General features: G+C 36.3%; 1 pseudogene; it reads left to right on the plus strand.

Moving 5' to 3' along the window:
* Positions 1 to 5,845: 5,845 nt before the first annotated feature.
* On the plus strand, positions 5,846 to 6,886 carry LOC149180301 (putative ethanolamine kinase pseudogene; annotated as a pseudogene).
* Positions 6,887 to 11,848: the final 4,962 nt, after the last annotated feature.

Consider the following 11,848-nt stretch of genomic DNA (forward strand, 5'->3'; position numbering starts at 1 on the left):
GCACTTCCGATTTGTCAAAATTATTCCCACCATGGGAAGAAACGGATTTGGGATGGGACACCTTCCCTTTCCCTTTCCTCACCTTACTCGCTAAGGCTAGATTTTCCTCATCATCTTGCTTCGATGAGGATCCATCTCTAGTGCTTCTTCTTATTTCCTCATACATCAGATCCAACCAAAGTCGTTCCCAATCTAGCAGTTTTTCTCTTCCATTAACCAAGTCTTGGTAGTTATGCCAACTCTTAGGAGACCGAGGAGTGCAAGACTCACCGTGTCATCATCAACGGTCGTGATCCCTACACAAGCTCATCCCCGCAGGTGGTGAGCTTGTCAGATATGTAGAGATCGTGTCGCCCTTTTCACACTTGATTTTCCGAAGCTTGTCTTTCAGCGCTAGCTTCCTCTGATCGTTGCTGTTTTAATATAGATCTTTCAATGTGTTATGAAACCAGCTCAAGAAAAGATAGAAAAAATAGATCAACGCCTTAGAATTCAGCCTCTTTGAGGGGGCAACCTCCTTTACATTACATAAATGAACAATTCTTGGATGATACAAATGAAAAGACCTCCTTTCTATATATAGGAGTCTAAGGGGTCATAACATAGTCAGAGCTGACATAACAATAATAATGTAAGGGCACAATAATAACAATAGTGGGCTTCTATGTGGCACAATAGTAACAATATGGGCACTACATGGGTACATCAATATAATAAGTGGGTTGTACTAATAACAATAAGGGGTTACACTAGTAGTATAGGGGCCTAACATGCCCCTCTCCTTCAAAAAGCGTTGTCCTCAACACTTGAGTAGTTATTGATGCTTCTGTATAAAATTCTTGTCCTCCCATGTGGAATTTTCAGCGGGTAAGTTCTTCCACTTGATGAGATACTCTGAAATTGATTGATTTCGTAGTTGTTGGGTTCTTGTTTTTGTGACTGCTCCAGGTTCCAATATGATTTTTCCTTCCTCTTCAATTTCTGGCAATATTGTTTGAATTGGGATCTTTTGCAACTTTTGAATAAGTGGCCATACTTCTTCATCCTTCTTCCATTCATCCCTTGCTTCGTTTATCCAATCTGGTTGGATAATAGAAATAGCACAAAATAGTGCTTCCACATCCTCATCCTTGAAGAGTCTTCCCAGTCGGTAAGGTCGCCATTTTTTAAGTGCATGTAGTATTGCCAACATTTCCTTTTCATAAATAGCTTGCTTGAGATGCAGTAGTAAAAATGCCCAATCACCTACATCAAAACATTTTTCACTACGTTGTTGTTTCGTTTGATTTTGCACCGAAGTGGCGTTACCCTTTAAAAGTTGGAGAACTTCTTGTTGATGCTCGATGTGATCTTTCTCTGCTTGAACCTTTTTCTTTTTGATATGTCCTTCTATCTCTAGAGTTTGAGGAGTGGTAATTTCTTCCAATCCTTTACAAGATATGGTCGGATTCATTTCTTGATGCTCGATGTGATCTTTCACTTCTTGAACATTTTTCTTCTTGATACGTCCTTCTATCTTGATAGTTTGAGGAGTGGTAATTTCGACAAATGAATTACAAGATATGGTTGGATTCATTTCTTCTTTCTCGATGTGATCTTTCACTTCTTGCACCTTTTTCTTCTTGATATGTCCTTCTATCTTGAGAGTTTGAGGAGTGGTAATTCTTGCCAATGCTTTACAAGATATGGTCTGATTCATTTCTTCTTTCTCTGGGGTGGGGTCCTGGCGTATATCCTCTTCTTTTGATGTTTCTTGATCCTTTTCTTCCTCCTCTTAATATTCTATATAAAATAAATTCTTCTCAACACACTTATGACCTTTAGTGCATTTGCTATCACAATTGTAACAAAGCCCTTTTTCTCTTTTTTTCTTCCAATTGTTGTGGTGTAACCCTAGTAGGATGTGGAAGTCTGGGAGAAACAACACTCCCATCTTTATAGTTGTGAGGGGTATGCTTCCTGGTTTCCATAATTTTTCTTTCCACTATGTCACAAAGCCCTTTTACACTTTCCAATTGTTGTGGTGTTTCTCTAAAGAAGGTGTTGCTCTTTGTATCCTCATAATGTGCTATCATTTCCTTTGTGAAAATTGACCACGTAACAAGTTGTTTACGAGAACAAAGCCCTTCATACCATAAAAATTGATCCGGTTCTAAATATGAAGATGCAATACATACCTTTTGTAACAGTGGTACACCATGTAGATCAAAATATTGCTCCATCTGAAGTATCCAATTTGCCAGATCCTTGCCATCAAACTTCCTCATCTTGCTTTTTCTTGATTTTAGGAGCTTGATCTTGAAACGACTGTAACTCTGTACTTTCAGATCTTTAAGTTCTGAAATTACGACCTGCAGTAGCCCTATGTGTCCTCTTTCCAATGCCACCAGTCTTATTCAAATTGGATTCTCCAAGGAAGAGTTATGCGAAATCTCCCACAGTGACTTGATTATAGACTAGTTCAGTAGAGTGAACTTGTACGATGTACCACGAGTCACTGTTTCTACCTTTGGCTCTGAAAAATATATACAAGAAACTAATGTTCATCCTCTTTTTGTAACTTCTTATGAAATTTCAATCCGATGCTTAGAGAGAAAGTTATGACGATTTTCCCCAGGACACCTATTTGGAATGTAATTCAGGAGTCTGCAAAAAGACCAACTTCCTCAGATCATATCTCCGCAAATATAGTGCAAAAAGATCTAAAATTTGGACTTGAGATTCAGCACAATTTCTTCTAAAATGGTTTTTTTTTTAGCTTCTGAAACGTCACAAAAAAAAAATTATAGTGAAAATTCCATGATGGCCTGTTTGGAGCAGCAAAACCCTAGAATCCAAAGTTCTGATACCAAATGTTATGAAACCAGCTCAAGAAAAGATAGATCAACACCTTAGAATTCAGCCTCTTCGAGGGGGAAACCTCCTTTACATTACATAAATGAACAATTCTTGGATGAAACAAATGAAAAGACCTCCTTTCTATATATAGGAGTCTAAGGGGTCATAACATAATCAGAGCCAACATAACAATAATAATGTAAGGGCACAATAATAACAATAGTGGGCTTCTATGTGGCACAATAGTAACAATATGGGCACTACATGGGTACATCAATATAATAAGTGGGTTGTACTAATAACAATAAGGGGTTACACTAGTAGTATAGGGGCCTAACACAATGTTTTCCACATCAAAAATGGTGTCACCTTCCCACGAAGGCTTGAGACAATGTGATCTCAAACTCCCTCCAGAAGGATTCTCCTTGCTCTAGCCACACATTTCTTCCATTCCACCAATTCATTAGCATCAGTTGGCTTGGGGACTTCTTGATCAATGAAGTCCTTTAGATTGTTATCCTCTAATACTGCTTCCATGCGATCCTTCCAGACTATATAATTTGAACTGCCATCAGGGACATACTTGAGTCTTAAACCATTGAACACCATTGGTGAAATTGAGATGTGATAAGAACTTGATTTCTATATTCAGGAACCTCAAACTTTGAACTTCTTCCTTCTTGTATATTTTTCTTCGCCTTGATCACCTTTGCTCTAATACCATGTAGAAATTCCCACTGTAGATCAACAGATTATGCAATATACTAAAGCAAAATACAAGATCTACTTCTACAACAAACTTTGCGGAAGCTTAATCAAATTGAGCAAGATCAATGAGAACACATATAACTGAGAATGAGAAATAAATCACACATAACACAGAAGAAATAACCCGGGGAAAGCCTCAGCCTAAAACCCCAATCTTTGTATTATCATACAAGTGGAAATATGTTCAAGTTACAAAAAGAATCAACTCTCAAGCTATCTTGCTCTCTCTGCAATCAAACAATATAGCTCACAGACTGAGTAGACAAGAGATATGCCTTTCCTCAGCCCTCCAAGCCTCCTATTTCCTTGTGCAATTTTTCTTGGGGTCCAGTGATGCCACATGTGTGAATTGGCTTCATCACACTCACAAAAACTGAAGAAGTAACTACGCAATCCTCTAGGAAAGAATTCCTTCTACATGCAAGAGATATTCACAATGGAATATTCTTGCAACTGATAGTACACTATCCCTCCATCTAATCTCAACTGGGTCTCTGTTTGAACTGACATGCATGAGTTATTTATGAGAGAATATTTAGTTATATGAAGTGCAGCAGTTACATGCATGCATGTATTAACTAACTGAACTCACAATTAATTCAACAAACTGTTTGAATTAATCTAACTAGACTTGACTTAGTTAATTGAGCCAACTAATTACAACTCATCCTTATCTCTTTAACTGATGGATAAATTCCTCAATCAATGGAGAAATTGTTGCATGTCTCCACATAGACTTCATGTTTGATTTTCTACAACTAATTAACTCATGGTGAATTAATTAATTATTTTACAAACAGCTGCTAAGATCAAATTCGAATTTTTACTTCTCTATTTTAGTTCAGGGACTAACTAAAATAGGAAGGTATCCTGAAATGCTATTTATAGCAATACTTAATTTAGCACTTCTATATTTAGCATTTCTTATTGCTATTTTCAACAAATCACTCGCCTTCTCAACAATGACCTACAAGCAGATCGCAGTCTTACTCGAAGTGATTATGGGAGGTTACAGAACCAGGTTTCTACAGGCTTGAGGGATGATGCAATGTGGTGTTTTTATATTCTTTTATCATTAACATACATAGACTACTTCGCAAGTTTGGATTATCTACTTAACCAATTAACAACCATAAACAATACTGCGCAGAAGTAAAATATAACCAAACTACTGAAAAATATACACAATAATAATACACAAGTTATGCTCATCAAAACTATACTTCTTATATTAATCCTTTGAAGAACATACAAATCCTTGACCTGCGCACCTAGTTGCAAGTGTCTGCGCACTCAGCTATAGACTTTAGGCCTCAACGCACTCATCTACGGAGCCTTTCCTTGAAGCCTAGAGATATTTTCTTATGCTTATATCTTTACTATTTATTCCTTAATTTAACTTACATATTTTCTCCTATATATATACTAATTACATCAACGGGCACATCAAAATACCATTGTCCAAATACCATGGTTCTCCTAAAAATAATCAATTATTGCCCAAACTTGTTACAAAAACAAGGGACTTAGACCCACCCCAAAGCCCCTAAAACATCACGTGGTTCATAGCTCCACGATACCATGCACTCTGCTTCCCCAAAACTATGGATTTTTTACCAAAACTTGGGCCAAGTTGGGCTGCACCCAACACCTCCATTTTGTGGAGGTCTTGTTGTGGCTTTGGCATAAGCTGGTCCGCAATTAACACAAGTATAATAGTGCAACTATGAGATCAAGTATTTTGGTTCCATTACACAAGGAAAATAAGTAATATTAAACAATCAAATTGTGTTGCAACAAAGAAAGGATATATGTGAATATGTGGCATGGTGTATGGACTATTGTAGTCCACATCCATAGGATACCCCATAGAAAAATGACAAGTAAGGTTAGACTTGCATGGCATGGCTCAAAGAGCTAATCTAGCACTATAGCACATGTGGAAAGCGTATAAATACCTACCTCAGCACTAGCAAGTAAGAATAATGTTGAAACTCTATTGTCTGCTTCTACAAAAGGTGATATAATGATTGTTGGGTGGCCTTAAATCTCTAGGTAGCACCCTTTGGTTTCTTAATCCATAGGGCATTTGGGATTTCTGAAGCAGATATTTCTTGTAGTGGGTATTGGATCATGGATAGGGGGTTGCAAGGAAAATGTATTATCATAGGAAAAAATCCATATTGGTTTCAAATGGGTGCCCAAAGGCATGAAAATGAGAGAGATTTAAAATCAAGCGATGAATGGATATGCATGGCTACCCACTTGCTCAATGCCCATCAAAATAACCTTTTCATCCTCTAAAATGGAAGCTCGAGTCATAGATGTGTGCAAAACTTTGATCAAGAGATGGTCTGGCTTAAAAAATAGTCATTTATTATTGAAGATATTAGTGAAGAATGAACATGAGGAGAATGTTCCAGTAATAGTTTGTGGGTTTTTCCCTAATATAGATGTAGTTATTGACAATGAGCGGGAGCTGCGGGAAATATATTATCTTTATGCTACATGATTTGGTGTGAATTTGTTAGGTTTCTTTGCAAATGGAATGGTTCAATCTTTCATTGATTCATGTACTTTGACTCCAAAAGACACGAGAAATCCAAAGCTTGCAACAAAAATTACAAGGAAACTTCATAAGTTCCATGAATTGGAAACTTCGGGTTTCACAACTATGTTCAAATATAAATATCTTTAAGTTATTTGATAAAGCTTCCAGTATTAGATTTTAGGATGTTGTAAAGTATGAAAAATATGCATCAATATCATTTAATGAACTTAGAGGAGAAGTAATTTCTCTAAAGGTGGTGACTGGTTGTTTAAATGCACCTGTAGTGTTTGCACAAACTGATATTCTCTGAGGGAATTTGATGCTAAGTGAAAAATAAGAGAAACTTTACTTGATTCAATTTGAGTATGGATCCTATAATTTTCAAGGATATGACATTGCAAAATCATTTCAATGAATATGCAAGATATGAATGTGATTATAACTTACATCCAAACAAGGATTCCCAGTTTCATTTCTTTAGGCATTATTTATCACCTAATAATCCTAAATTGGCATTTGAATCTAAGCTAGAAGTGATTTATGTTGAGACAAATCGTTATGCTCTTACTTCACATTTATACTAGGCCTTTTGGGCTATTGTTTAGGCAAAGTATTCTCCAGTAGACTTTGATTACTTGGAGTACTATTTTTTTGTGCTACAATGAATATAGAAAACATAAGGATTGCTTCATATCACTTGGGAAATCATTTCTTTCAAGGACCAATTGATATTTTCACATCATACCATATCTACTCCATTATCTAAATATTTAATTGTGTTTCTTAATTTAGCCACACATAATCAAGTTGATAACAATGCTGATGTGGTGGTTCTATTTCCAATTTATGAGATGATACACTAGCATAATGAAATTAGAGAGGAATTAGAGGAAATTGCAAAGAAGGCACAAAAAATATAGTTTTTAGATTACTTTTTGAAATTTTCCTTAGTTAATGACCATTTATAGTTCCTTGTGGAAGTTTACAATTTTCATGGTGTTATGCAAAATCTATGACTGCAAACAAAAGTATCTTCCCTTGGCCTGGTGGACTGACCTAGAACAACAAAAAGACAAAGGGACTAATGTTTTCCTTAAAGTAAATAGATAATGGGATGAATCCTACCTGGAATCTATCGTATGCTTTACTCCTTCTTTGGCTTGTATGTTCCAATCCTAGCTCTGATCATTATAATTAGAACCTGCACAATCAGACAACACAAACCAATGATCTACGAGATCTATGTAGCATCATCTAATCACTTTATTCAATAGAACAACATGGTATCGAAATATATGAAACCATAAGATCATATATAGGAAAACAAAGAACTCTTTGCATTAATAGAAATGAAGTGAGTTACTATTGGGAATAATACTTGGGGGGGGGGGGGGGGGGGGGGGGGGATGTGAATCAGTATTATCAAATCAATAACTTTTTCATTTCATAATCAGGTTTATATATGCTACTTCAGTGAAGGGAACTCGCGCGTGCACGCAACTGTTCTTAAGGAAACCAGAGTATATCCAGTGAACTTATGATTCAATTAATTCATCATATGTTGATCTTTAATCAGTGCATCAGTACTTTATTAACCATTTAAATAGTAACCATGTGTAGTAATAATAGAATAAACCATCACACATAAGCAACACACATGAACACCAAGATTTAAGGTGGAAACCCAATGCCGGATAAAAACCACCTACTACTATCGTCTCTGTCTTCTTTTAATATAAGAAAAACATGTTTACAATATTGTACTGGCACAGACTCATACTAGTATGCAGGTACCCACCTACAGAAGGCTACAACCTTCTCTAGTTCTACAGCTTCTACTGGAAGGGAGCTACAACCCCCTAGCTCTTGTAGTAGTTGATATGTTTACTAGTATGTAGGCGTCGTCCTAGAGAAGGCTCCAACCTTCACTCATTCTTCAGTTGTTACTGGAAGGGAGCTCCAAACCCCTGGCTCTTGTACTGGCCGATATGTTTACCAGTACGTAGGCACCAGCCTATAGAAGGCTACAACCTTCTCTCTTCCTCCAAGGACCAAGTTTCATAAATTTTCAAACTGGATACTGTTGTTACACAACAACACAATATGAAGGCCATGTTTCATCCAATTTTCATACTGGACCCATCAGCAACATTGAAGTTCAAAATCAATCACCATTGCAATACAACCAATCATTGAAAACCCATCAACACTGAAGCAAATCACAATCAGTAAATCTAAACATTCATAGCATTGTCACCAGAACATAGAGCAGAACCCAGAACTCTGCATCAACAACCAGAACCAACTTCAACTTCAAACATCATATTTCATAATATATACACTACTTCGAAGTGTCGAACCAACATGTATACACACCTTCACCAAGGTGAACCAGCGTATAGATCTGCAAATACTAACTTAAAACTTCACAGCTATTCCAGAATTCAGTCATACCCAGATCATAACATTTACAGAATAAAACATGCATTAGAATTCAGATCTAGATCATCCATTATCATATACTACAATGATAAATCATTTCAGGTTTCATGATCCTGATACAACATTGTATCCAAAGGTGCATGTGATATTTCAGATCACATCATTACCATATCCCTTACAACATAAAATATACTTCAGATAGAAGTATTAATGAAAAACCCATTCACTTGCACACTTGGCCCTTTGATCTTCTCCTCCTTATATAATTAGATCCCTTGTCAATACCTCGGACCAAAACCATAGTTATGCTGCTGGTATTCTTTGATGGTATCAATATTCTTTATCGCGCTCATTACCATGGGTCAATACCATGGTAGGAACCCCTGGTATTCATAATCCTTAATTTTCCATCCCATACGTGCTTTTCCTTCTGTTAAAGTGTGTGCATATGTATTTTCCCCTTTTGTACTATGAACCCGCCTGTATATGCTACTTGGAAAAGGTGAAACAACATATACTTATTAAACCATTATCTTTCTTCAATCTCTAGAGTCTGATCTGTAATCCTTTGTTGTTAACTTGTTGCATTGTGAACTGCCATCATTCATCATATATGTGAGTTGCCATCAAGGACAACACCTGTATCATAATGCCAACAATCTCCCCCTTTGGACTTGATGGCAACCATATTGGTGTTTATGACGTCAAGTTATAGAACCTATTAGATATATCAAACAACACCAAGATACTCTCCCCCTTTGACATCAAGGGCAAAGGGCAGAACAATATAATCTCCCCCATAGGGATGCTCTGCACATGCTGAATTCTTTGATCATGCTCCCCTAAGCTTTTACCGAAATCTCTGATGGATGTGAAATGAAGTACATGACTCTATCACTCAACTAAGTGAGTATGACCTTCCTATCATCAATGACTCATACATACATCAATCACCCAACCAAGTGGGGATATACCAAATGTTCATACATGACTAAAAATTTGCAATTATTACATCATCCTTCCCATGCATAGTGGGGTTACAAATTACATCATAGGTCTTTACATGACCTTTACATCAAATGATATACATGAAATTTATAACAAGGACCAACGATCTAAACAAGACCATGATAGTCATCAACAACTATCATACACCATATATGATCTGCACCATAAGCATCTGTCAACAGCATCAAGATCAACAACCTATAAATGTCCATCATCAAAAGAGTCATCTGAATCAAAACAACTATGTGAATCAAGCAGTATAAGTATCATCATGTACCAAGGTCTTCTATTATAATGCCAACAATTTATTATTAGAAGCATATTCTCCCCCTGAACCTGTGCCAACTATTCATTGTCAGATCTGATCATTTCATTTGTCAGTAAGAATCATCAAGGCACCATCATCAACCAATTATTCATCAAGTTATTAACAACTTATGAGGGCCAAAAGCACTTCTACATATCATCAGCAGATTGTAATCATCCTCAATAAGAATAGAAAAGATAATTGATAATTGATTGAACCAAATCAGACCCCTTTTCTTGAGTCTGTCCCACTGCGTCTTCATCAAAACAACATATACACGACTGTGCATCTTCTAACTCACGTATATACGTGACTTGTATTCATAATAACTGTGTATGAGAATTTGAATACTGAATTTTCACACTTTTATCTCCCCCTAGGTCTGTTATGTCTGTATATTGAGATATGCCACATCTTTCTGACAGCAATTCCTTGAATTGTGATGATGTTTGCTCCTTTTGGTATGGTGGCCGAAATTTTCTCCTACATTCCTTTGCTATATGCCCAAACTTTTTACAAGCATAACATCTTATATGTTTCATATTCCTTATATCGCAATCAATAGCTTTGTGACCAAACATATTGCAAGAAAAACAATATCCCTTAAAGTACCTGGAAATTGATGATCTTTCTGTGTGACATTTATTAGCTTGAACCATTCTACTTCTGCATCTGGCTGTAACATGTCCAAAATTATGACATATAAACATTCAACATTATTCATTAGAGGAACGAACCAATTATCCCTTCCATAATTAGGAGGAAATTATTTTCTTTGAAGTATTTCTTTCCTTGGTTGTTGATGGGCTTGGCCTCTTATCTCCTTATTGAGCATTTTAGATTTTGCGTTAGAGTTCATTGCCTCATCTTGTGAGCTAGATTCACCTTCAATAGTTTCATGAAAACCAAGACCAGTCTTTATAAGAGGAGAACGCTAAACTTTGATGATTTCATCTAACGTTTCCAATCCTTTAGCAAAGGTAAGATTCAGAGTTTTTGTCTTCTCAAGTTCTTTTCTTAGACTTACTACTTCACGCTCTAATTTTTCATTGTGCTTGTCTTTTTCATTGAGTTGATGTGTCACTGTGTCTATGACTGTATCCTTTTCTACCAAACAAATTTTGAGTTCAGTGATTTCTTCAAGGATATCTTCCTTTTCTAAGGTATCATTTTCATATGCCATGAGTAATTTAACATCTTGATCATGTTCATCACTATTAGACAGGCCATCAATATCTTCACCAGTATAGTAACTTCTTCTATTACCTTTTGCAAAAATATTTCCTTTGTCATCAGGGAATTTAGCAACATAATGACCAACTCTTCCACAAGCAAAACATTTGAAGGGATGCTTACCTCTGAATCTTATGGAACCCCGCTATAGTTTCTTCAAAAAGTTTACCTCATCTTCTTCTAATATGTATCCTGACTCTTCCTTTTATTTTCCTTTTTGCAAAAGCTTTGAAAGCAGCTTGTTAGCTCCCTATAATACTAGTGATTACCCCATTACTATTGTAGTTATATCCCTTATTAATATTGTTGTGCCCCTATTGTCCCCATATTGTTATTACTGTGCCCCATAGAATCCCTCTATTGCTATTTTTGTGTCTTTATATTATTATTGTTAGGTCGGTTGGGTTATATTGTGACACCTTAGACTCCTATATATAGAAAGGAGGTTTTGTCATTTGAATCATCCAAGAATTGTTCATTTATGTAATGTAAAGAACGTTTCCCCCTCGAAGAGGCTGAATTCTAAGGCGTTGATCACTCTTTTCTATCTTTTTGTGAGCTGGTTTCATAACATTTCGTATCAGAGCTTTGGATTCTAGGGTTTCGCTGCTCCAAATAGGTCATCGTGGAATTTTTGCTATAACTTTTTTCTGCGATGTTTCAGAAGGGAAAAAAAAAAACCATTTGAGATGACATCGCAC

Source organism: Pinus tabuliformis, chromosome 3_2 (assembly GCF_031772625.1).
Source record: "Pinus tabuliformis cultivar Carrire ecotype Pingquan chromosome 3_2, CPIR1, whole genome shotgun sequence".
Taxonomy (NCBI): domain Eukaryota; kingdom Viridiplantae; phylum Streptophyta; class Pinopsida; order Pinales; family Pinaceae; genus Pinus; species Pinus tabuliformis.